This window comes from Tursiops truncatus, chromosome 16, assembly GCF_011762595.2.
Source record: "Tursiops truncatus isolate mTurTru1 chromosome 16, mTurTru1.mat.Y, whole genome shotgun sequence".
In the NCBI taxonomy this organism is placed as follows: Eukaryota; Metazoa; Chordata; class Mammalia; order Artiodactyla; family Delphinidae; genus Tursiops; species Tursiops truncatus.
Window position 1 is genome coordinate 14727959 of NC_047049.1, and position 23487 is coordinate 14751445.

General features: G+C 37.4%; 1 protein-coding gene across 3 annotated transcripts in view; it reads right to left on the reverse strand.

The window, feature by feature from the left end:
* ATRNL1 (attractin like 1) overlaps positions 1 to 23487 on the reverse strand; it is a 742727-nt gene that overhangs the window by 435358 nt on the left and 283882 nt on the right. The gene's annotated exons all lie outside the window — the stretch shown is intronic.

Sequence of the window (23487 nt, forward strand, 5' to 3'; positions counted from 1 at the left end):
TGACACTTTCTACTCTTGTCAAATCCTTAATATATTTTTTCTCCTTGCCTCACTTAAAGAAATCTTAGAATATCTTTCAATGATGCTGACAATGACATGGATAATTCTAGCACCCATCCACTGAGTGCTAAACACATTCCAGATACTGCGCTAGATACATCACACTGAGGACTGGGTTTAGTTTTATACGAACATTTCCAGATAGGATATATTATTCTTATTTTAGAAAAGAAGAATCCAGTGCTCAGAAAAGTTCAAAGTAAACTGCTTAGAGTCACACAGGGAGTTTAAGTGGTAGAGCCAAAATTCAAAACGAGCCTCAAAGCCTCAGACTCTTTCCTTCCCATCTGTTGGGAACTCTGAACTCTGAGCTTGCACACTATGTCATAACAGTTGTTTTCCATATTCCCCAGTATCAACCACTGAGGTACCTGACTGCTTTTTACATAATTATCTTTCCCTCTAGTATTTATAAACTCATTCTATTTCATCTAAATTTAAATTTTCAGAAGTGCTCAAGTCCCACATCACCTAAAAAATAAAAAACAATAGCCCTATTTTATTAACCCTGTAGCTTCCTCTAGTTTGTTGAGCAAGTGGTCCATGTAGCCACTTCCATGTCAATTTCCTCATAACCTAGTCTTATTTAACGTCTTATAATGTGGTATCCAATTTGTATACTAATAAAAATGTTAACATTAATAATTAATGTTTATATACTATGCAACATTTTAGTGGGTACTTCCTCATCATGACTTTCTAAAAATTAAATAAACTAGTCTTTTCTCTATCAACTGTCTTTTACTTCTCAATTGACAATACCAACCATCCATCCTTTAAAACCCTTCTGAACACTTTATTTTCTTGGCTTCCTTCATCCTTCTTGACACACTATGGAGTCAGTGAAAGTAGACTGCATTCCTGATTCCTTGTTTTAAATTATGGACATTCCTGAAAATTCATTCACAAGACCATGCTATTATCTATTCTTGCTCTCAGAAAAAGAGCTCAGTTATTCTCATGGCTTCAACTATGACCTCATTTGGAATCATTTCCAAATATAAGTCATTTAACCTGACAAAATGAGAGCATCTTATCATTAGAAGAGATCGATGACATTATTTAGTTCAGACTCCCTCCCAGGAAAGAAATTCCCAGCACAACTCTGATAGTGATCCGGTTCCTAATTAAATACACATTGTAGCTTCTGCTGGCTCATAAGTTGGTGAATTTTATTTTTAGCTAACTCAAACTATGAAAATTTTCTGTTAAGCTGTCTTTCTAACTTTTATTAATCAGTGCTGCTTCTGTCTCTGGGTTACACTGAATCAGCCATTTCCTTCTTCTATATTCTAATACTTCTTTATATATTTGAAGACTCTTCTTACATGATTCCTTCTAGTCCACTCGTTCTCAGGAGAGTTTTGCCCTCCAGGGACATTTGGCAGTGGCTGGAGACATTTTTGGTTGTCACCACTTGGGGGACATAAAGTGGGATGCTGGTAAATATGGTACAATATAGAGGTCAGTCTTCCTCCCCACAACAAAGATTTTCCCAGCCAACCTGCCAATAGTGCCGAAACCCTGTTCTAGTCTGAATTACTGCCACAGCAGTTACACTTCCCTTGTTATATCCAAGTTAACAATGCAACTGTTGAAATATAGTAGTGAGAATCGATACTTTATATATAGTCCAAGGATCCATTTATCTGAATTTAAGTCTTACCATAATACCTTAAGAATTTTAACAAGAGAGATAAATATCACCTCAAATCTACCATGTCCAAACTGTACTCCTGAATAACATTCATAATAAAAGTAACTAACATCTATTGAGTAATATGTACCAAGCACTGTGTTATATGTTTTACATGCATTAATTCTATCATTACCACAATCACACATGATATACTGTGTATTCTGTTATGTACTCATTTAAAAGATGAGAAAGTCGAGGTCATGGAGAGTTTACATAAATTGCCTAAGTTACAAAAGTCTTAAATTGCAAGTTCTCCCCTTTCTGCTGACTTCTTGTTTCACCATTACTTTCCAGGTAAAATGTAAAAACACATTCAATTTTATCATCCCTTATATTCAGTCAGATACCGTATCTTGTAAACTGTTTCTCTCACAGTGTCTGCAGTAGTAGACAATAGTACACATACCAAAATTCATTTACATTTAATAATTAAACGTAACCTAAATACCAAAAAGTATTTTTATTTGACAATTTGTAATTCACAATATCCTCCCCCCAAAATAGTTACATGATCAAGATTCAGTTTAGGACAGTGAAGACTTGCTGAATTTCTCCACAGGGAACTTAAATTCTTTCTGATCTAAATTTCATGACACAAGTGAAGAGTGTCACTTTTATAATGATAGAGGAAGCCAGTATAAAATTTTTCAGTTTTCACGATTTTACCTCCTTGAGAAGAGGAGATATACACTTTAGGAGTTTGTTATGTTTTCTATGTAAATTCATATTAGGCTGGTAATAAAAAGTAATAAAAAGAAAATATTCTTCTAATAATATACTATTATAGGAATAGATATGGAATTATACCAGCAGAGACACTGAGAGTTTAAACTAAAGGGTAAAGAGAAAACAAGATGGAATGAAAGAAGGTTTTCAGGCTTCTTGGATTCTATGGGATGGGAACATAGAGCTATTCAGTTGGAAGCAGGCTTTATCCTTTAAGAAAAGGGAAGAACGACCCAGAAGGGAATCAGAGACCTTTCAGGCTCCCACTCCCACCACAGGCCCAGGGGGCAAGGATGGATCCTCCTCAGTTTCAAAGGGTGGAGCCTCTTGGGTTTTACAGGACCAGGATACCCCCGCCAAGAGCCTTGGTGCCAAGGCTGCAGCACAGTGCTGCAGCATCAGGGCCACCTTGCCAAGCTAACGTGGCAGGGCCGTACCACAGAGCTATGGGGTGACGTCCCTCAGGGGACCTGGAGGTAGAGCACTGAACCAAGGAGGGTTATTCGCAAATCTTTAAGTTTGATGGGATTAGCCTTCCTTGGGACCCATCGCCCCTTTCTTCCTCTACTTTTCTTCCTTTTGAAATGGGAATATCTATTCTATGCCTATACCACCGTAGTATTTTGGAATCACATAATTTGCCTGGTTTCACAGGCTCACAACTAGAGAGGAATTTTGCCTCGGGTTAACTTGTACCCCAAATCTCACCCATATCTGATTTAGACAATATTCAGATGAAACTTCAGACTTTAGTGTCGATTCTGGAATGAATTAAGCCTTTTGGGATTGCTGGGATGAAATAAATGTACTTTGCATGCAATAAGGACATGATTTAGGGGGCTAGAGGCAGAATGCTACAAATGTTCCTCCAAAAGTTGTATGTTGAAGCCCTAACCCCCAATGTGATTATACTTAGAGATAGGAAATTTGGATGTAACTAAAGTTAAATGAGGTCATAATGGTAGAGCCCTGAGCCAGTAGAATTAGTGTCCTCATAAGAAGAAACACCAGAGAGCTTGTGCTTTCTCTCCAAGCACTTGTACCGAGAAAAGGCCACGTGAACACACACCAAGAAGGCGGTCATCTACAGGCCAAGAAGAACGCTCTCACCAGAAGCAAACCATGCTGGCACTCAGATCTTAGACTTCCCAGCCTCCAAAACTGTGAGACTATAAACTTTCTGTTGTTAAAGTCACTCAGTCTGTGTTAGTTGTTTACGGTAGCCTGAGCAGACTAAGACACTCCCCAAAGTCAAAAGGAAGAATAACTTCCAGGTTTGTACTGGCCAGGGCCCTGGCTACATTTCTTTCTGTTTTCTGACATACACTCTGTTGTGCATCAGCTTTATTCTCAGCCTTGTTTCTCCCTTAGATACAAAAACGAATGCCGCAGTTCCAGACTTCTATCACATACCATTATACATGCCCACTCTTCGCCAATCACTTGGCGAATTGAAGGGTATGCACTTACTGGCTTTAGCCCATCCATGAAGCTGGTGAGGGATCAATTCCTCCCAAATTGAATCCTCACTGAATAGCCACATGGAAGCAGTTAAATGAAGGCTGGGAAAGACTCCATAAAATCTACTTCTGCTATCATTTATGTAAAATTCATAGAAAAACACCTAAATGAACCTCCCCAAAACTGGTAACAGATTTACAAATCTAAAGAGCACATTTGATAACTCTTCAATCCTTTCTTGAAATATTTTACAGAAAATAGAGTGCTCTAAAGCCTCCTTGGCAAAGTATTAAAAAGGCAAGGAACATATAGTAAGGAAGACCTTCCTGGTTAATTACTCCTGTTACAAATCATGTACCTGGATAAAACCTTAATCTCACAAACTTGCACCAAAAATTATAAAGGTCAATGTATACAGTGCTCTTTTCTACACTCAACTTTTATTTAAAGCATACCTTTTGAAACCATGTAGTCAGGATAAAAGTTTCAATTACAAAATTCCCTTAATATTTTTAAAGTAGTAAATGCTCTTCTTAAAAAGCTTTCCTAAAGCACTAATGCATAACACACATAGAGAAATCATAAGTATACAGCTCAATGAATTATCGCAAAGAAAATATCCCCATGTAACCACCACCCCAGTAAAGAAATAGTACTTTGCCCATCCCTATTCATCAGAGGTCACTAGCATAATGATTTTTAACACCATAGTGTGTTTCTGCCTATTTCTGAACTTTACACAAATGGAATCCTAAAATATTCATTCTTTTGTTTCTAGCTTCTTTTGTTCAAAACTATGTTAGTGAATGCCATCCATATTGTTCTTTTAGGATTAGTTTGTTCTTTTCATTGCCCCATATTCTATTATTTTTAGGTATTTGGGTTATTCCAAGGTTTTGGCTATTTAAAACACACTGCTATAAATATGCTTAACATGACCTTTGATGGAATGGAATTGTTGGATCACAGAGTATGGGTAAGCTCAACTTTAGAATACAGTCAAATTGTTTTCAAAGTTGTTGCACCAACTTCTAGACCACCAGAAGTGTCTAGAGTTCCACATCTACTCCAACATTTGATATCATCTATCTTGTTCTTTTTAGTCACTATAATGGGTGAATAGTAAATAGTATTATATTGTAGTTTCATAATTTGCATTCCCTGATAAAAATTAAATGGAGCACATTTTTATATTTTGTTAGCCACTTATCCTTTTTTGTGAAGTGCTTATTCAAGTCTCTTGCTATTTTGGGGGGCAGGGAGTTGAGTTTTAAGACTGCATTTTATTGATTTATATGAGTTATATATTGTGACAATAGGGCCTTTATCCTTTATATAGGTTGTGAATATTTTATACTACTGCATGGCTTGACTTTTCACAATGTTAATGACATCTTCTGACAACAAAAATTGTTAGTTTTACTGTAGTCTAATTTTACTGAAGTGCTTTGTGTGTCTGTTTAAGAAATTTTCCCAGTTCTAAAGATGTGAAGAAGAATTCTCATATTACCTTCTAGATGATACTTCATTGTTTTTCCTTTTCTCCTGGTATTTATTTTTATGATTAGTATGAGGTAGGAGTCAAATGTTACTTTTCTCCATATGGATGGTTAACAGATCCAACACCTGATAAAGTTTTTCTTAAAGCTATAAATAAATATTGACAGACAGTCCTTGACTTGCTAACCACGCTGAAGAATGGCGCACTTCCATCACAGCCCTTTCTGCTGTATCAAATTTACAGAGGGACTGAGGTCTTATTTGTATCTTATAGAAAATGTTGATATTCTCTATAGAGATATTTTACTTTAGACATCTGTAGGCTGTGCTTACAATGTACCCAAAGCTTTTTCAGTGCTATCTGAGTCTGCCATGTGGGTTCAGTCTGGGGCCTGGGCAGAGTTCTAACCGTTAGCCGCTTCTCAAATTCTTTGGTATACTAATTACGATAAGAGCCTCACATGGAAAATCCCAGAAGTTCAACTTTATGTGATGGCTTTTCTCTCTCTGTTATTTCCCAGACTTTTTCTGGTTCTCTGGGCTTCACTTTTCCATCCTCTGGCCAGAAACTACCCGCTTCTGTGACTGTGCCACATTCTGCATTGGGAGGACAGAGAAGAGGGAAAAGCAATGGACTTGTATTGACCCTCTTGTACCTACAGTTCCGTGTTATGTAGAAGATTCCCAACCCTTGGAAATTTGGCTCTAGCAGCTTCCTGGCCGTTTTTGCTGCAGCCAATGTTCCTGCTTCAAGACTGTTTGGAATTGGGGGTAAGTATTTAAAAAAGAGAGGAAAAATTGGGGGGTGGATCTCCCCTACTCTCTGAGCTTCAAGGGCTTCCTTTTCCACAGCACAAGTCAGAACTAGAGTATTTTTCCAGGATGTTTTCTGCATTGAGGCTCAAGGCAGGGGATACTGGAGGAATAAATGGTTAACTTCCAAATATTTCAGGGTGCTCTGAATTCTGCTGTTCTTCCCTGATCTGCCTAATGATACTTACTTTTCACAATTACCAGATAGATGCCCATGCATATCATCCAGGTTTTATAGTTGAGACCCATGGGACATAAAGAGAGATGTATGTTTATGTAGTGTTTCCTGGAACTGGAAGCCTGATGGTGAATGGATTTTTGACAGAGCTGCAAAGGCATTTCAAAAGAGAAAGACCAGTCTTTTCCAAAGGCTGTAAAGATTGGATATCCATATGCAAAATAATGAACCTTGACCTATACCTCAATCATAAACAGTAACTAAAATGGATCATAGACTTAAATGTACAATGTAAAAGTACAAAACTCTTAGAAGGAAATCTATGTGACATTGAGTAGGCAAAGAGTTCTTATATGACACCAAAAGCATAACTCATAAAAGAAAAAAAAATACATTGGATTTTATCAAAATTAAAACATTTTTTTTTTCTCCACAAAAGACACTGTTAAAAGAATAAAAATACAAGTCAAAGTCTGGGAGAAAATTATATCAAATCACACTTCTGGCAGAAGATTTACATCCAGACATATAAAGAATACTCAAACCCAAGAATAAGAAAACAAACAATAAAAAATAGGCAAAAAAATCTGCAAAGACACTTAACCAAAGAAGATAAAAGTGGCTAATAAGTATATGAAAAGATATTCAATGTCATTAGCCATTAGGGAAATGCAGATTAAAATCATAAGATACCACCACACACCTATTTGAATGGCTTTAATAAAAAATACTGACAAGACCAAGCACTGAGGATGTGGAACAACTGAAACCTTCATACTTTGCTGGTGGCAAGGCAAAATGATACAGTCACTCTGAAAAATAGTGGCAGTTATTATAAAGATAAACATACATTTGCTATATGATTCAGCAATCCCACTTCCAGATATTTATCCTAAAGAAGTGAAAACTTATGTCTGCACAAAACCTATACAAGTATGTACCTTGTCCACGGCAGCATTATTCATAGCTGCTGAAAAGTATAACAATTCTTATCAAAGGGTGGATGGATAAACAAACTTGAGTATATTCATACAATGGAATACCACTGAACAACAAAAATGAAATGGACTATTGATGGAAAAAACCAACTTGAATAAATCTCAAATACAGTATGCTAAGGGAAAGAAACCAGTCTCAGGAGGTTACATACTGTATGATTCCATGTATATGACATTCTGGGAAAGGCAAAACTATAGAGACAGGGTACCAATCTGTGGTTGCCAGGGTTTATGGACGAGGAAAAAGCCTGACTGTAAAGGAAGCCCTATGAAGGATTCTTTGAGATTCTGGAACTGGTCTATATCCTGACAGAGCTGATGATTACAAGAAACTATAGAGAGGAGCTTAAAGATGGCGGAAGAGTAAAACACGGAGATCACCTTCCTCCCGACAGATACATCAGAAATACATCTACATGTGGAACAACTCCTACAGAACACCTACTGAACGCTGGCAGAAGACCTCAGACCTCCCAAAACGCAAAAAACGCCCCACGTACCTGCGTAGAGTAAAAGAAAAAAGAGAGACAAAAATAGGGACGGGACCTGCACCAGAGGGAGGGAGCTGTGAAGGAGGAAAGGTTTCCACACACTAGGAAGCCCCTTTGCGGGCGGAGACTGCGGGTAGCAGAGGGGGAAGCTTCGGAGCCGCAGAGGAGAGCACAGCAACAGGGGTGCGGAGGGCAAAGCGTAGAGATTCCCGCACAGCGAATAAGGGCCGACCGGCACTCACCAGGCCGAGAGGCTTGTCTGCTCACCCGCCGGGGCGGGCGGGGCTGAGAGCTGAGGCTCGGGCTTCGGTCGCCGGGAGAGGACTGCGGTTGGCAGTGTGAACACAGCCTGCAGGGGGTTAGTGCACCGCGGCTGGCCGGGAGGGAGTCCGGGAAAAAAGGTCTAGGAGCTGCCTAAGAGACAAGAGACTTTTTCTTGCCTCTTTGTTTCCTGGTGCGCGAGGAGAGAGGATTAAGAGCGCCACTTAAAGGAGCTCCAGAGACGGGCGTGAACCGCGGCTATCAGCCCAGACCCCAGAGACGGGCATGAGACGCTAAGGCTGTTGCTGCCGCCACCAAGAAGCCTGTGTGCGAGCACAGGTCACTATCCACACCCCGCTTCCGGGGAGCCTGTGCAGCCTGCCACTGCCAGTGTCCCCGGATCCAGGGACAACTTCCCCGGGAGAGCGCACGGCGCGCCTCAGGCTGGTGCAACGTCATGCCGGCCTCTGCCGCCGCAGGCTCGCGCCGCATCCGTACCCCTCTCTCCCCCCAGCCTGAGTGAGCCAGAGCCCCCGAATCAGCTGCTCCTTTAACCTCGCCCTGTCTGAGCAAAGAACAAAGAACAGACGCCCTCAGGCGACCTACACGGGGCGGGGGGGGGGGGGGGGGGGGTTCGCGGGAAGGGCAAATCCAAACCTGAACCCCGGGAGCTGTGCAAACAAAGAAGAGAAAGGGAAATCTCTCCCAGCAGCCTCAGGAGCAGCAGATTAAGTCTCCACAATCAACTTGATGTACCCTGCATCTGTGGAATACCTGAATAGACAACAATCATCCCAAATTGAGGAGGTAGACTTTGGGAGCAACGATATATTTTTCCCCCCTTTTCTCTTTTTGTGAGTGTGTATGTGTATTCTTCTCTGTGTGATTTTGTCTGTCTAGCTTTGCTTTTACCATTTGTCCTATGGTTCTGTCTGTCTTTTTTTTTACTTGAAAGTTTTTTTTTCTTAAAAATTATTTTTTATTTTCATAACTTTATTTTATCTTCTTTCTTTCTTTCTGTCTATTTTTTCTCCCTTTTATTCTGAGCCTTGTGGATGAAAGGCTCTTGGTGCTCCAGCCAGGTGTCACGGCTGTGCCACTGAGGTGGGAGAGCCAAGTTCAGGACACTGGACCACAAGAGACCTCCCAGCTCCACGTAATATCTCCCAGAGATCTCCATTTCAACACCAAGACCCAGCTTCACTCAACAACCAGCAAGCTACAGTGCTGGACACCCTATGCCAAACAACTAGCAAGACAGGAACAGAGACCCATCCATTCGCAGAGAGGCTGCCTAAAATCATAATAAGGCCACAGACACCCCAAAACACACCACCAGACGTGGACCTGCCCACCAGAAGGTCAAGATCAAGCCTCATCCACCAGAACACAGGCACTAGGTCCCCTCCACCAGGAAACCTACACACCCTCTGAACCAACCTTAGCCACTGGGGACAGGCATCAAAAACAATGGGAACTATGAACCTCCAGCCTGCGAAAAGGAGACCCCAAACACAGTAAGATAAGCAAAATGAAAAGACAGAAAAACAAAGCAGATGAAAGAGCAAGATAAAAACCCACCAAACCTAACAAATGAGGAGAAAATAGGCAGTCAACCTGAAAAAGAATTGAGAATAGTGATAGTAAAGATGATCCAAAATCTTGGAAATAGAATGGAGAAAATATAAGAAACGTTTAACAAGGACCTAGAAGAACTAAAGAGCAAACAAACAAAGGTGAACAACACAATAAATGAAATTAAAAACTCTCTAGAGGGATCAAAAGCAGAATAACTGAGGCAGAAGAATGGATAAGTGACCTGGAAGAGAAAATAGTGGAAATAACTACTGCAGAGCAGAATAAAGAAAAAAAGAATGAAAAGAATTGAGGACACTCTCAGAGACCTCTGGGACAACATTAAACACACCAACATTCGAATTATAGGGGTTCCAGAAGAAGAAGAGAAAAAGAAAGGGACTGAGAAAATGTTTGAAGAGATTATAGTTGAAAACTTCCCTAATATGGGAAAGGAAATAGTTAATCAAGTCCAGGAAGCACAGGAGTCCCATACAGGATAAATCCAAGGAGAAACACGGCAACACACATATTAATCAAACTATCAAAAATTAAATACAAAGAACAAATATTAAAAGCAGCAAGGGAAAAAAAACAAGTAACACATAAGGGAATCCCCATAAGGTTAACAGCTGATCTTTCAGCAGAAACTCTGCAAGCCAGAAGGGAGTGGCAGGACATATTTAAAGTGATGAAGGAGTAAAACCTATAACCAAGATTACCCAGCAAGGATCTCATTCAGATTTGATGGAGAAATTAAAAGCTTTACAGACAAGCAAAAGCTAAGAGAATTCAGCACCACCAAACCAGATTTACAACAAATGCTAAAGGAACTTCTCTAGACAGGAAACACAAGAGAAGGAAAAGACCTACAATAATAAACCCAAAACTATTAAGAATATGGTAATAGGAACATACATATCGATAATTACCTTGAACGTAAATGGATTAAATGCTCCAACCAAAAGACATAGACTGGCTGAATGGATACAAAAACAAGACCCGTATATATGCTGTATACAAGAGACCCACTTCAGACCTAGGGACACATACAGACTGAAAGTGAGGGGATGGAAAAACATATTCCATGCAAATGGAAATCAAAAGAAAGCTGCAGTAGCAATTCTCAGATCAGACAAAATAGACTTAAAACAAAGACTATTACAAGAGACAAAGAAGGACACTACATAATAATCAAGGGATCAATCCAAGAAGAAGATATAACAATTGTAAATATTTATGCACCCAACACAGAAGCACCTCAATACATAAGGCAAATACCAACAGCCATAAAAGGAGAAATCGACAGTAACACAATCATAGTAGGGGACTTTAACACCCCACTTTCACCAATGGACAGATCATCCAAAATGAAAATAAATAAGGAAACACAAGCTTTAAATGATACATTAAACAAGATGGACTTAATTGATATTTATAGAAAATTCCATCCAAAAACAACAGAATACACATTCTTCTCAATTGCTCATGGAACATTCTCCAGGATAGAGCATATCTTGGGTCACAAATCAAGCCTTGGTAAATTTAAGAAAATTGAAATCGTATCAAGTATCTCTTCCGACCACAATGCTATGAGACTAGATATCAATTACAGGAAAAAATCTGTAAGAAATAGAAACATATGGAGGCTATACAACACACTACTTAATAACCAACAGATCACTGAAGAAATCAAAGAGGAAATCAAAAAGTACCTAGAAACAAATGACAATGAAAACACAACGGCACAAAACCTATGGGATGCAGCAAAAGCAGTTCTAAGAGGGAAGTTTACAGCTATACAAGTCTACCTTAAGAAACAAGAAACATCTCAAATAAACAACCTAACCTTACATCTAAAACAATTAGAGAAAGAAGAACAAAAAACCCCCAAAGTTAGCAGAAGGAAAGAAATCATAAAGATCAGACCAGAAATAAATGAAAAAGAAATGAAGGAAATGACAACAAAGATCAATAAAACTAAAAGCTGGTTGTTTGAGAACATAAACAAAATTGATAAAACATTAGCCAGACTCATCAAGAAAAAAGGGAGAAGACTCAAATCAATAGAATTAGAAATGAAAAAGGAGAAGTAACAACTGACACTGCAGAAATACAAAGGATGATGAGAGATTACTAAAAGCAACTATATGCCAATACAGTGGACAACCTGGAAGAAATGGACAAATTCTTAGAAGTGCACAACCTTCCGAGACTGAACCAGGAAGAAATAGAAAATATGAACAGACCAATCACAAGCACTGAAATTGAAACTGTGATTAAAAATCTTCCAACAAACAAAAGCCCAGAACCAGATGGCTTCACAGGCAAATTCTATCAAACATTTAGAGAAGAGCTAACACCTATCCTTCTCAAACTCATCCAAAATATAGCAGAGGGAGGAACACTCCCAAACTCATTCTACGAGGCCACCATCACTCGAATACCAAAACGAGACAAAGACGTCACAAAGAAAGAAAACTACAGGCCAATATCACTGATGAACATAGATGCAAAAACCCTCAACAAAATACTAGCAAACAGAATCCAACAGCACATGAAAAGGATCATACACCATGATCAAGTGGGGTTTATCCTGGGAATGCAAGGATTCTTCAATATACGCAAATCAATCAATGTGATACACCATATTAACAAACTGAAGGAGAAAAACCATATGATCATCTCAAAAGATGCAGAGAAAGTTTTCGACAAAATTCAACACCCATTTATGATAAAAATCCTCCAGAAAGTAGGCATAGAGGGAACTTTCCTCAACATAATAAAGGCTATATATAACAAACCCACAGCCAACATCATCCTCAATGGTGAAAAACTGAAACCATTTCCACTAAGATCAGGAACAAGACAAGACTGCCCACTCTCACCACCATTATTCAACATAGTTTTGGAAGTTTTAGCCACAGCAATCAGAAGAAGAAAAAGAAATAAAAGGAATCCAAATCAGAAAAGAAGAAGTAAAGCTGTCACTCTTTGCAGATGACATGATACTATACATACAGAATCCTATAGATGCTACCAGAAAACTACTAGAGGTAATCAATGAATTTGGTAAAGTAGCAGGATACAAAATTAATGCACAGAAATCTATTGCATTCCTATACACTAATGATGAAAAATCTGAAAGTGAAATTTAAAAAAACATTCCCATTTACCACTGCAACAAAAAGAATAAAATATCTAGGAATAAACCTACCTAAGGAGACAAAAAGACCTGTAGGCAAAAAATTATAAGGCACTGATGAAAGAAATTAAAGATGATACAAATAGGTGGAGAGATATACCATGTTCTTAGATTGGAAGAATCAACATTGTGAAAATGACTCTACTACCCAAAGCAATCTACAGATTCAATGCAATCCCTATCAAACTACCACTGGCATTTTTCACAGTACTAGAACAAAAAACTTCACAATTTGTATGGAAACACAAAAGACCTCGAATAGCCAAAGCAATCTTGAGAAAGAAAAATGGAGCTAAGAAGAAACAGGTTCCCTGGCTTCAGACTATACTACAAAGCTACAGTAATCAAAAGAGTATGGTACTGGCACAAAAACAGAAATATAGATCAATGGAACAGGATAGAAAGCCCAGAGATAAGCTCACGCATATATGGTCACCTTATCTTTGATAAAGGAGGCAAGAATATACAGTGGAGCAAAAACAGCCTCTTCAGTAAGTGGTGCTGAGAAAACTGGACAGCTACATGTGAAAGAATGAAATTAGAACACTCCCTAACACCATACACAAAAACAAACTCCACATGGATTAAAGACCTAAATGTAAGGCCAGACGCCATCAAACTCTTAGAGGAAAACATAGGCAGAACACTCTGACATAAATGACAGCATGATCCTTTTTGACCCACCTCCTAGAGAAATGGAAATAAAAACAAAAATAAACAAACGGGACCTAATGAAACTTAAAAGCTTTTGCACAGCAAAAGAAACCATAAACAAGACGAAAAGACAACCCTCAGATTGGGAGAATATATTTGCAAATGAAGCAACTGACAAAGGATTAATCTCTGAAACATATAAGCAACTCATGCAGCTCAATGTCAGAAAAATAAACAACCCAATCCAAAAATGGGCAGAAAACCTAAATAAACATTTCTCCAAAGAAGATATACAGACTGCCAACAAACACATAAAAGAATGCTCAACATCATTAATCATTAGAGAAATGCAAATCAAAACTACAATGAGATATCATCTCACACCAGTCAAAATGGCCATCATCAAAAAATCTACAAACAATAAATGCTGGCGAGACTGTGGAGAAAAGGGAACCCTCTTGCACTGTTGGTGGGAATGTAAATTGATACAGCCACTATGGAGAACAGTATGGAGGTTCCTTAAAAGCCGTGTTTACAATAGCCAAGACATGGAAGCAACCTAAGTGTCCATCAACAGAGGACTGGATAAAGAAGATGTGGTACATATATACAATGGACTACTACTCAGCCATAAAAAGAATGAAATAATGCCATTTGCAGCAACATGGATGGACCTAGAGATTATCATACTAAGTGAAGTAACTCAGAGAAAGACAAATATCATATGATATCGCTTATATGTGGAATCTAAAAAAAGGTACAAATGAACTAATTTACAAAGCATAAAGAGTCACAGATGTAGAAAACAAACTTATGGTTACTGGGGAGGAAGGGCGAGAGGGATAAACTGGGAGATTGAGATTGACATATACACATTACTATATATAAAACAGATAACTAATAAGGACCTATTGTACAGCACAGGGAACTCTACTCAATACTCTGTAACGACCTATATGCGAAAAGAATCTAAAAAAGAGTGGATATATGTATATGTATAACTGATTCACTTTGCTGTACAGCAGAAACTAACACAGCATTATAAATCAACTATACTCCCATAAAAATTTAAAAAAAAAAAGAAACCATACATATTTTAGAATTCATATGGCTGTATCCCCCCAAATGGAATTTTACTGCACATAAATTTTAAAACACTTTACAAAGGAATGAAAGACAAAACAAAACCAAACAAGAAATAAACCAGATACCTCTGAAGAAAAAGCGACTGCAATATAATAAATTTGTGGAGAATAATATGAGAGGAGGCAGATAATTTGGCCCGGTTTCAGAGGAACTTGTAAGTCTAGTCTGAATTATATTATAAATGTGAAAGGAAGCTTTTAAACAATGGATTCTTATAATTCAATTTATGTTAAAAAATCACTTTGGTTGTTTTGAATAAAATAGACTGATAGACAGAAGGAAGAATCAGGGCTTATGTAGGGGATTAAGGAAAGAGAAATGTATTTAGTTAATTCCCAGGTATTGAAGTTAGGTTAATAGTGGTAACCGTAACTGAACTAGAGAATACTAGAAAAAAGAGCTGTTTGCCAAGACAGCAAGTTTAATTTAGGACATGTTGATTTTGAAGTACTAGGCAATATTTTAGTGAAAGAACTAAGTTTCAGTCTATAGTGTTCCAAACCTCAGCACTAAAAATTAGACATGGAGCACTGGTTTAGCTAAGTTGCAATAAACTTTGTGCAATTACTATTTTACTCGAGCTATATTTGATATTTTGGTTTAAAAGAAGAGTTGGGATCTAAATATCTGTTTTCTTCTACAGCAAAGCCAGGGAGAGAATTCCTGAAGAAACCTCCAGTATAATAAGATGTAATTTATGGTTTCTACTTAGAGAAATCTATATCTTAAGGCCTCATTTCTATTAACATATCCATTATCATAATCTCACTTTTGAAAAGGAGGACTTCTATTTTTCATACTTCCCAGAGTTCTTCGTTCTTGCACCATTTAAAAAAATTTTTTTTTATACCACATACTCCTTCTGGGATATGCCACTTTGATGTACGCATTCTGTTACCAATGATTTCGGTTTACTTCTCTCCCTGTAGGGAGTTACATCCTTCCTTTTTCTCTTTTGAAATATCTTCATGGACAACATCATTGTTTCATTTCCCCAAATCTTGATCACAGTGTTTATTTCTCATTATTCTTCCCACTCACATGCTCACTTCTGTAGGGTCATCTTTGATTATCCTTGTTTTTTAATTGCTTAACTCCTAATTTTTCTTTCTTTTTCTATTCTTTAAATTCCTCTAATTAATTAAAATCCTTTCTGGATCCTCCAAAATAGCATCATCATCTCTTTTGGCACTTTATATGCACTAAGATGGCTATAATAAAAAAGAGATAAAAAGAAGTGTTACTGAGAATATGGAGAAATTGGAACCCTCATACATTCCTGGTGAGAACGTAAAATGGCACATCTTCTTTGGAAAATAGTTTGCCAGTTTCTCACAATGTTAAATCTAGAGTTACTATATGACCCATCAATGCCACTCCTAGGTATATACTCAAGAGAAATAAAAACGTTATCGCCACAAAAAAACATGGACACAAATCTTCATAGTGGCGTAATTCACATGAGCCAAAAAGAGGAAAACACCCAAATGCCCATCACTGAAAAAGGAGAAATAAAATGTGTCATATCCATACAACGGAATGGTATGTAGCAATAAAAAGCAATGATATACTGATACATACAACATCATGGATAAACCCTGTAAACACTGTGATAAGTGACAGAAGCTTGTCACAAAAGAACAAATATTGTATGATTTTAATTAGTATATGAAAATGTTCAGAATAGGAAAATCTATATACAGGAACTAGATTAGTGATTGTCTAAAACTTAGGGTGTGGGAGAGGGATGGGAAGTGACTGCAAATGGGTACAGTTTCTTTTTGGGGTGATGAAAATGTTCTAAAATTGACTGTGATAATGGCTACAGAGCTATTGAATTGTGCACTTTAAATGGGTGAATTGTACTGTATATGAATTATATCTCAATAAGGCTATTTTAAAAAATAAAATGAGAAATTAGAAAATGAATTTAAAATTAGACAATTGTATGTAAAAGTGAAAGTTTCGAATTTTCTAGTGTTCTTATATGATTCAGGAGTAGAAAAAGACACCGATTAACATTATTACTGGTTAGGAAAAATATACATGTTAAAATTTAAGGGCATTCATTAAAGAAAAAATTTGAAATGTATAATTCCTGAACTGCTAAAAGGAAAAACAATTAAATGATATTAAAAGGACACTCAATTTAATAGAAAGCAGGGGAGAAGAAAAAAAGATTGCTTGAGAAAGCATTTTAAAAGGTGAAAAGATGGAGAAAAAAATTAAAATACAACCATAATTGCAATAAATAGAAATTCACTAAATCTGTTTCTTTAAAAGTCAGAGATTTTCAGATTATTACAACAGGATAAACAATGTCCAGATATTTGTGGTGTACGTGAAACACATTTAAAATCTAGTAAAATAAAAAATATTGAAAGTAAAGAAATGAAAATAGATTTACCATGGAAATTCTAACAAAATTATATTATATCTAAGTTTATATAAAACAAGTTATAAATTAAGACAAAAATTTCAATAAAGACATAGAGAATTCAAAATGATTAAAACAACAATTCAACTCCACTCTTAATAATGGATAGGAACACCAGACAAACATAAGTAAGGAAACAGAGGATTCGAACAACACAATAAACCAACTACATTCAAAGGACATATGTAAAACACTATTCCCAACAACAGGATACACATTCTTCTCAAGTGCACATGAGATATTGTCCAGGATATACCATATTTTAGGTCACAAATTTTCTCAATAAATTAAAAAAAATAGATATCATGAAAAGTATCTCCTTTGACTACAGCAGAATAAAGTCAGAAATCAATAACAGAAGAAAACCTGGAAAACTCACAAATTTGGGGAAATGAAACAACATACTCTTGAACAACCAACAGCTCATAGAAGAAATCACAAGGGAAATTAGAAAGTACTTAGAGACAAATGAAAATGAAACAGAACATAATAAAACTGATGGGATGCAGTAAAAGCAGTGCTAAGGAGGAAATGTTTAACTATAAATGTTTACATTGAAAAACAATAAAGATCTCAAACCAACAACCTGACATTAAACTTAAGGAACTAGAAAAAGAACTAAACCAAAAGTTAGCAGAAGGAAGGAAATATTGTAATAAAGATTAAAACAGATAAATGAAATAGAAAATAGTAAAATAACAGAGAAAAATCAACAAAACCAACAGTTGGTTCTTCAAACCAATCAACAAAATTGACAAACCTTTGGCTAGATTTACTAAGGAAAAGAAAGAGAGAAGATTCAACTTACTAAAAATAAATATAGTATAGATATTACTACTGATCCTATGATAATAAACGGGATTTATTAGAGTGTACTATGAACAACTGTACACAAATTGTATAACCTAGATGAAATGGACAAATTCCTAGAAACACAAAACCTACCAAGACTGAATCATGAAAAAATAGAAGGACTGAATAGAACTATGACTAGTAAGGAGATTGAATCAAAAATCTCCTGACAAAGAAAAGCCTGGGACCTGATGGCTTCACTGATTGATTCCACTAAACATTTCAAGAAGAACTAATACCAGTCCTTCTCAAATTGTTCCAAACATTAAAGAGTAGAAAACAATCCCTAAGTCATCCTATGTGGCCAGCATTATCCTGATACCAAAGTCAGACAAAGACACAAAAAAAGAAAAGTACTAATATCCTTTTTGAACAATGATGCTGAAAAGGGGAAATTTTTTTAGAAGAATTATATACTATGACCAAGAACGATTTATTCCTGGAATGCAAGGATGGTCTAACATATGAAAAGCCTAAATCTAATACTCCATATTAACAAAAAGAAGAGGAAAAACTCACATGATTATTTCCATATCCATATGAATTTTAGTACCTCAAGGGACCCCAAGTAGCCAAAAAAATCTTGAAAAAGAGCAAAGATGGAGGACCCACACTTCTTGATTTCAAACTTTACTACAAAGCTACAGTAATCAAGACAGTGTGATACTGGCATAAAAATGGACAAAAGACTTAAACAGACATTTCTACAAAGAAGATATATGAATGGCAAATAAGCATGTGAAAAGGTGCTTATCAGCGCTAATAGTTAAAGAAATGTACATCAAAACCACAATGAGATACCAAGTTGCACCCTCTGGGATGGCTACAATCAAAAAATAAAAAAAAAAAAAGAAAGGAAAAAGAAAATTACAAGTGTTGGTGAGAATATGGAAAAACTGGAATCCTTGTGCACTGCTGGTGAGAATGCAAACGGTACAACTGCTATGGAAAACAGTATGGAGGTTCTTAAAAAAAAATTAAAAATAGAATTACCATATGACCTAGGAATTTCTCTTCTGGGAATATATCCAAAAGAATTGAAAGCAAAATCTTGAATACGTATTTGTACACTCATGTTCATAAAAGCATTACTTACAATAGCTAAAACATGGAAGCAACTCAGGTGCCCATAAACAGATGAATAGATAAACAAAATGTGGTATATACATACAATGGAATATTACTCAGCCTTAAAAGAAAAGAAATTCTGACATATATCACAACATGGTTGAGCTTTGAGAACATCATGCTAAGTGAAATAAGCCAGTCACAAAAGTACAAAAATTATATGACATCACTTATTATAAGATACCTAGAGTAGTAAAGATCATGCAGACAGAAAGCAGAATGGTGGTTGTCAGTGGCTGGGGAAGAGGAGATAGGGAGTTACTGTTTAATGTGTATAGAGTTGCAGTTTTGCAAGATAAAAAGAGTTCTGGAGATGGATAGTATAAACAGCTGCACAATAATGTAAGTGTACTTAACATCACTGAATTGTTCACTTAAAAATGGTTAAGATGGCAAATTTTATATTATATGTATTTTACCACAATAAAAATATTGACGGGAAAACCACAAAAATTCATAAGAAAAATTGAAAATTCTAACTTGTTTGTACTAAAAAACATAATATTAAAGTGGAAAAAATATTAAGGCAATCCAACACTGTATTCGCACTGAGGCCACACTTCCTGAGAGCTGTTCTCAGTCAATGACTGAGCATGGCAGTAATAGTAAGGAAGGCCTAATCCTGAGAGATGCATAACTCCTCTGTTAGAATACAGAGTTTGGCTCGAGGACTCACCATTGGTCTTGTCAAACTTTCAGGCTCTTTCATTCAACTTTCCTTTCTTCCTGCCCTACTTCACGAAGGTCAGATTGGCACCGTGGTCTAAAAGATCCCTCATCTTCTCCCTTGCTCTTTCCCTCACAGGAGTTCCCCCCAATACGTTTACTGCATGGCTAATGCCATTTTGGTCTACTTCTCTGATGACTTGTGGTCTGAGAAATCAGGAGGTAAAATGGGGATCTGAAACTGGCTCACTCACTATTTGGCAGGCTAAAGAGAAACCATCCATGTTGCTAGATGAGACACAGACAGTCCCTGGAAGAAGGCTTCAGTTGCTAAAATTTTCACCAGTGGTGACCTGGGGAAAATGCTTTCAAAAGAGAGTTGAGCTGGCTGACTACTGCTATGTTTGTATTGACCCTACAGAGGGATAATGAGAGACTGAAGGCCACTAATAAACATTACAGGCTAAATATACGAGCTAGAGAGTCTCTTTGATAGCTTTAAATCAGGCCCTTACCTCTTGACAGTGGAGGAGCCAATATGAATGAGCAGCAGACTGATGATCTAACTGTTAGAATTGCAGAGCTCCAGAGATGATAGACAGCTCAGCCGAAGCAGTCCTCTTATGCAAAGACAACGGCCACTGTTGGAAAACTGGAGCTCTTGAAATATGGGATAGGAATACCTAGAATGGACTATCTAGATAGACGTTTCTGAGAATGTTGGTTCTACAACTCCCGTTTCTAGTAATAGACAATAGGGTCACCCCCCCTAAAGGCTGCCACCACCTCCTCTCCTGATTGCTAGACTAATAATTGAATTTAATGACAGAATAATGCATCTTGGCCTGAAAAGAAAGGGAAAAGATTATATACTTGAAAAAGCTGCAAGAATTGGCTAGCATGTACTGGCAGCAGCCAGGAGATCATGTCAGGAATTGGATTCTGGTGGTATTTGATCAAGGGGGGATGGAATGTAAGCCTGGATAAACAAGAATTCGTGAATTTTGGTGCATAGTCTCAGGGCCAGGTGATATAATACCCTATGGAGGACTCCAGGGGATGGGGCAAAACTTGATGAGGAAGTGATTCTTATAAGCCTGGAAAAAGCACTGGCCAAGGCAAAGTGAAATGGAAATGCCTGAGTTGCCCTAGAAGATGAAAGAGAAAAGAATAAAAAAGCTGATAGGAGGGAATGTACCGGAATTGATATATTATGTAAGGCCGGTAGATTACTTTCTATGGGACGTACCGGTCACCAAGGCCATGAGAAATTTGCTAGTGAAAGGGGCACCAGCTTCACTAAGAAGTTCACTGGTGGCTTTCTTCTGCAGACCAGAGCTGACAACAGGAGAGGCAGTGACAAAGGGAGGTGTTAAGTGATGGGGCCCCAAAGTAAAAAAGATCAAGGGTCAGTGCCTAACTGACAGAATCCAGGGTCTACAATGAGGATAAAGTTCAACAAGACTGGAGGAGCAGACAAGGGTGTTGGTCCACAACGAGCTGTGGGATGATTAATAATGGATGGTATCTATCTCGAGAGGCAAAATAGATGGGCAGCCAACAACGGTGCTATTTAACATTTACTTTTGTTGTAAGTAGGAATGGAGGAACAAAGGCTGAGGGTTGTTGCCAAGAGAAAATCATGATCCTCTGCTCAGCTCCCAGATGAGTTAATTTACAAATCCAGAACCCACTGAATAGGTGGCTGAGTCCATAGAAGAAAAGACATTTTGAAACATCTTGGAAAGTGTATAAAATGATCCCCAAAGGGACCTGTGTATGATCCTTCACAAAGAGCCCTGTGTATATTTGGGTATATACACAGGTATATACACAGGTATGTACACAGTGCAAGAGGAGTAAGTAGATATTTTGATTTCTATAAGACACAGGGTTAGAGATCACAGAGATACCCAAGGACTAAAATACCATCATGAACCCTTGTTAGACTTGGGGTATCTCCAGGGTCCAGGGAAGAAATTCTGGCTATATTCTGGATCATAGTGGGCCAACTGTGTCTATGCATCCACCCAGTGATAAGTTCCCTACTTCTCAAGTGTATAATTAGAATTTATGTACAAGGTGATTAGAGTAACCCCTACATTGCATCCCTGGCCTGTGGGGTAAGATCTATCATAGTGGGAAAGATCAAGTGGCAACCTCTGAAAATACCTGCCATCTGGTCAAGATGGTAAATCAAAAACATTCTGTAATTCCAGTGGGACAGTGAAAATTAGAACCACCATTAAAAATCTAAATGGTATAGGGGCAGTGGTCCCTGATATATCTCCATTTAATTTACCAGGCTTATTCTTTTAAAATTCAGATTCACACAGACTTACTTTTCCATTTTACATACCAGAAACAAGTATTTATTTTTAAAATAATTCCTTTCAGTTTTCTCATCATTCACTATATTATAGTACACACTCTAAAAACAACATCCTTTAATTCTAGATATGAAAAGACTGAGATTTAAAGATGCTAGGTGACCTACTTAAGATGGCACAGAAAGCTAAGAGCAGAGCCAGGCTATGCCTATAAGTGATCTTCCTAGTACTGACTCAATTATGTTTACCACCAGAACTATGCCCAATATAAAAGTAAAAAACTGACACAAAGTTTATGAACTGGCCTCCATCAAACCATGGCTAAACTGAAAGGCTGACACATTCACCTATGCTACTTCAATAACTCAGAAACAGCAATAGCAGTAATAGCGGCCTGATTGAAGGATGTCCATAAATGCTGACCTGTCTAAAACGCTCTTTTAAAATTTAACAGTGGCTTTATTTAAAAAAATAATAAACTTAAAAGTATTTGTGCATTTTCTTTTCTTAACAAGGAGACAATTAGAAAACTGTCTAATTTACATTTTAATACTGAGAAAAATTTAAATGATAAAAAACCCATTAACTATACTTTATCTCACGTGACGCTTAGAATATTTTATATTACTTTGTCCATGATGACAACATAATAAATAGGATCATCTCTAAGACATGGTACACATTAACACTAGCTTTCTTTTACTTAATAAAAGAGTTATTGAACTTAAACATGCACACAAATTCAAAAGCTTAAAATAAAACCCTAAACATTTAAATAATTTACATATATATTCAGCTTTGTGAATTTTTACACAAAAGTAAACTTTTTAGCATATTAACATCCACATTATTCTGTCAAAAACTTTTATTTTTATGCATTAAATAAGGCTCATTCAAGTACAACTTCTAATACTTTTCCAAAAACATTGTAACCTAATTAATAGGCTTAATATCCCTTAATATTCAGAAGTACGAAATCAGAGAACGTTAAATATATTTAAGATGTTTCCTCGGAACTTCCCTGGTGGCGCAGTGGTTAAGAATCCGCCTGCCAATGCAGGGAACACGGGTTCGAGCCCTGGTCCAAGAGGATCCCACATGCCGCAGAGCAACTAAGCCCATGCACCACAACTACTGAGCCTGCGCTCTAGAGCCCGCGAGCCACAACTACTGAGCCCACGTGCCACAACTACTGAAGCCCGCGCACCTAGAGCCTGTGCTCCACAACAAAAGAAGCCACCGCAATGAGCAGCCCGCACACCACAGCGAAGAGTAGTCCCTGCCTGCTGCAACTAGAGAGAAAGCCC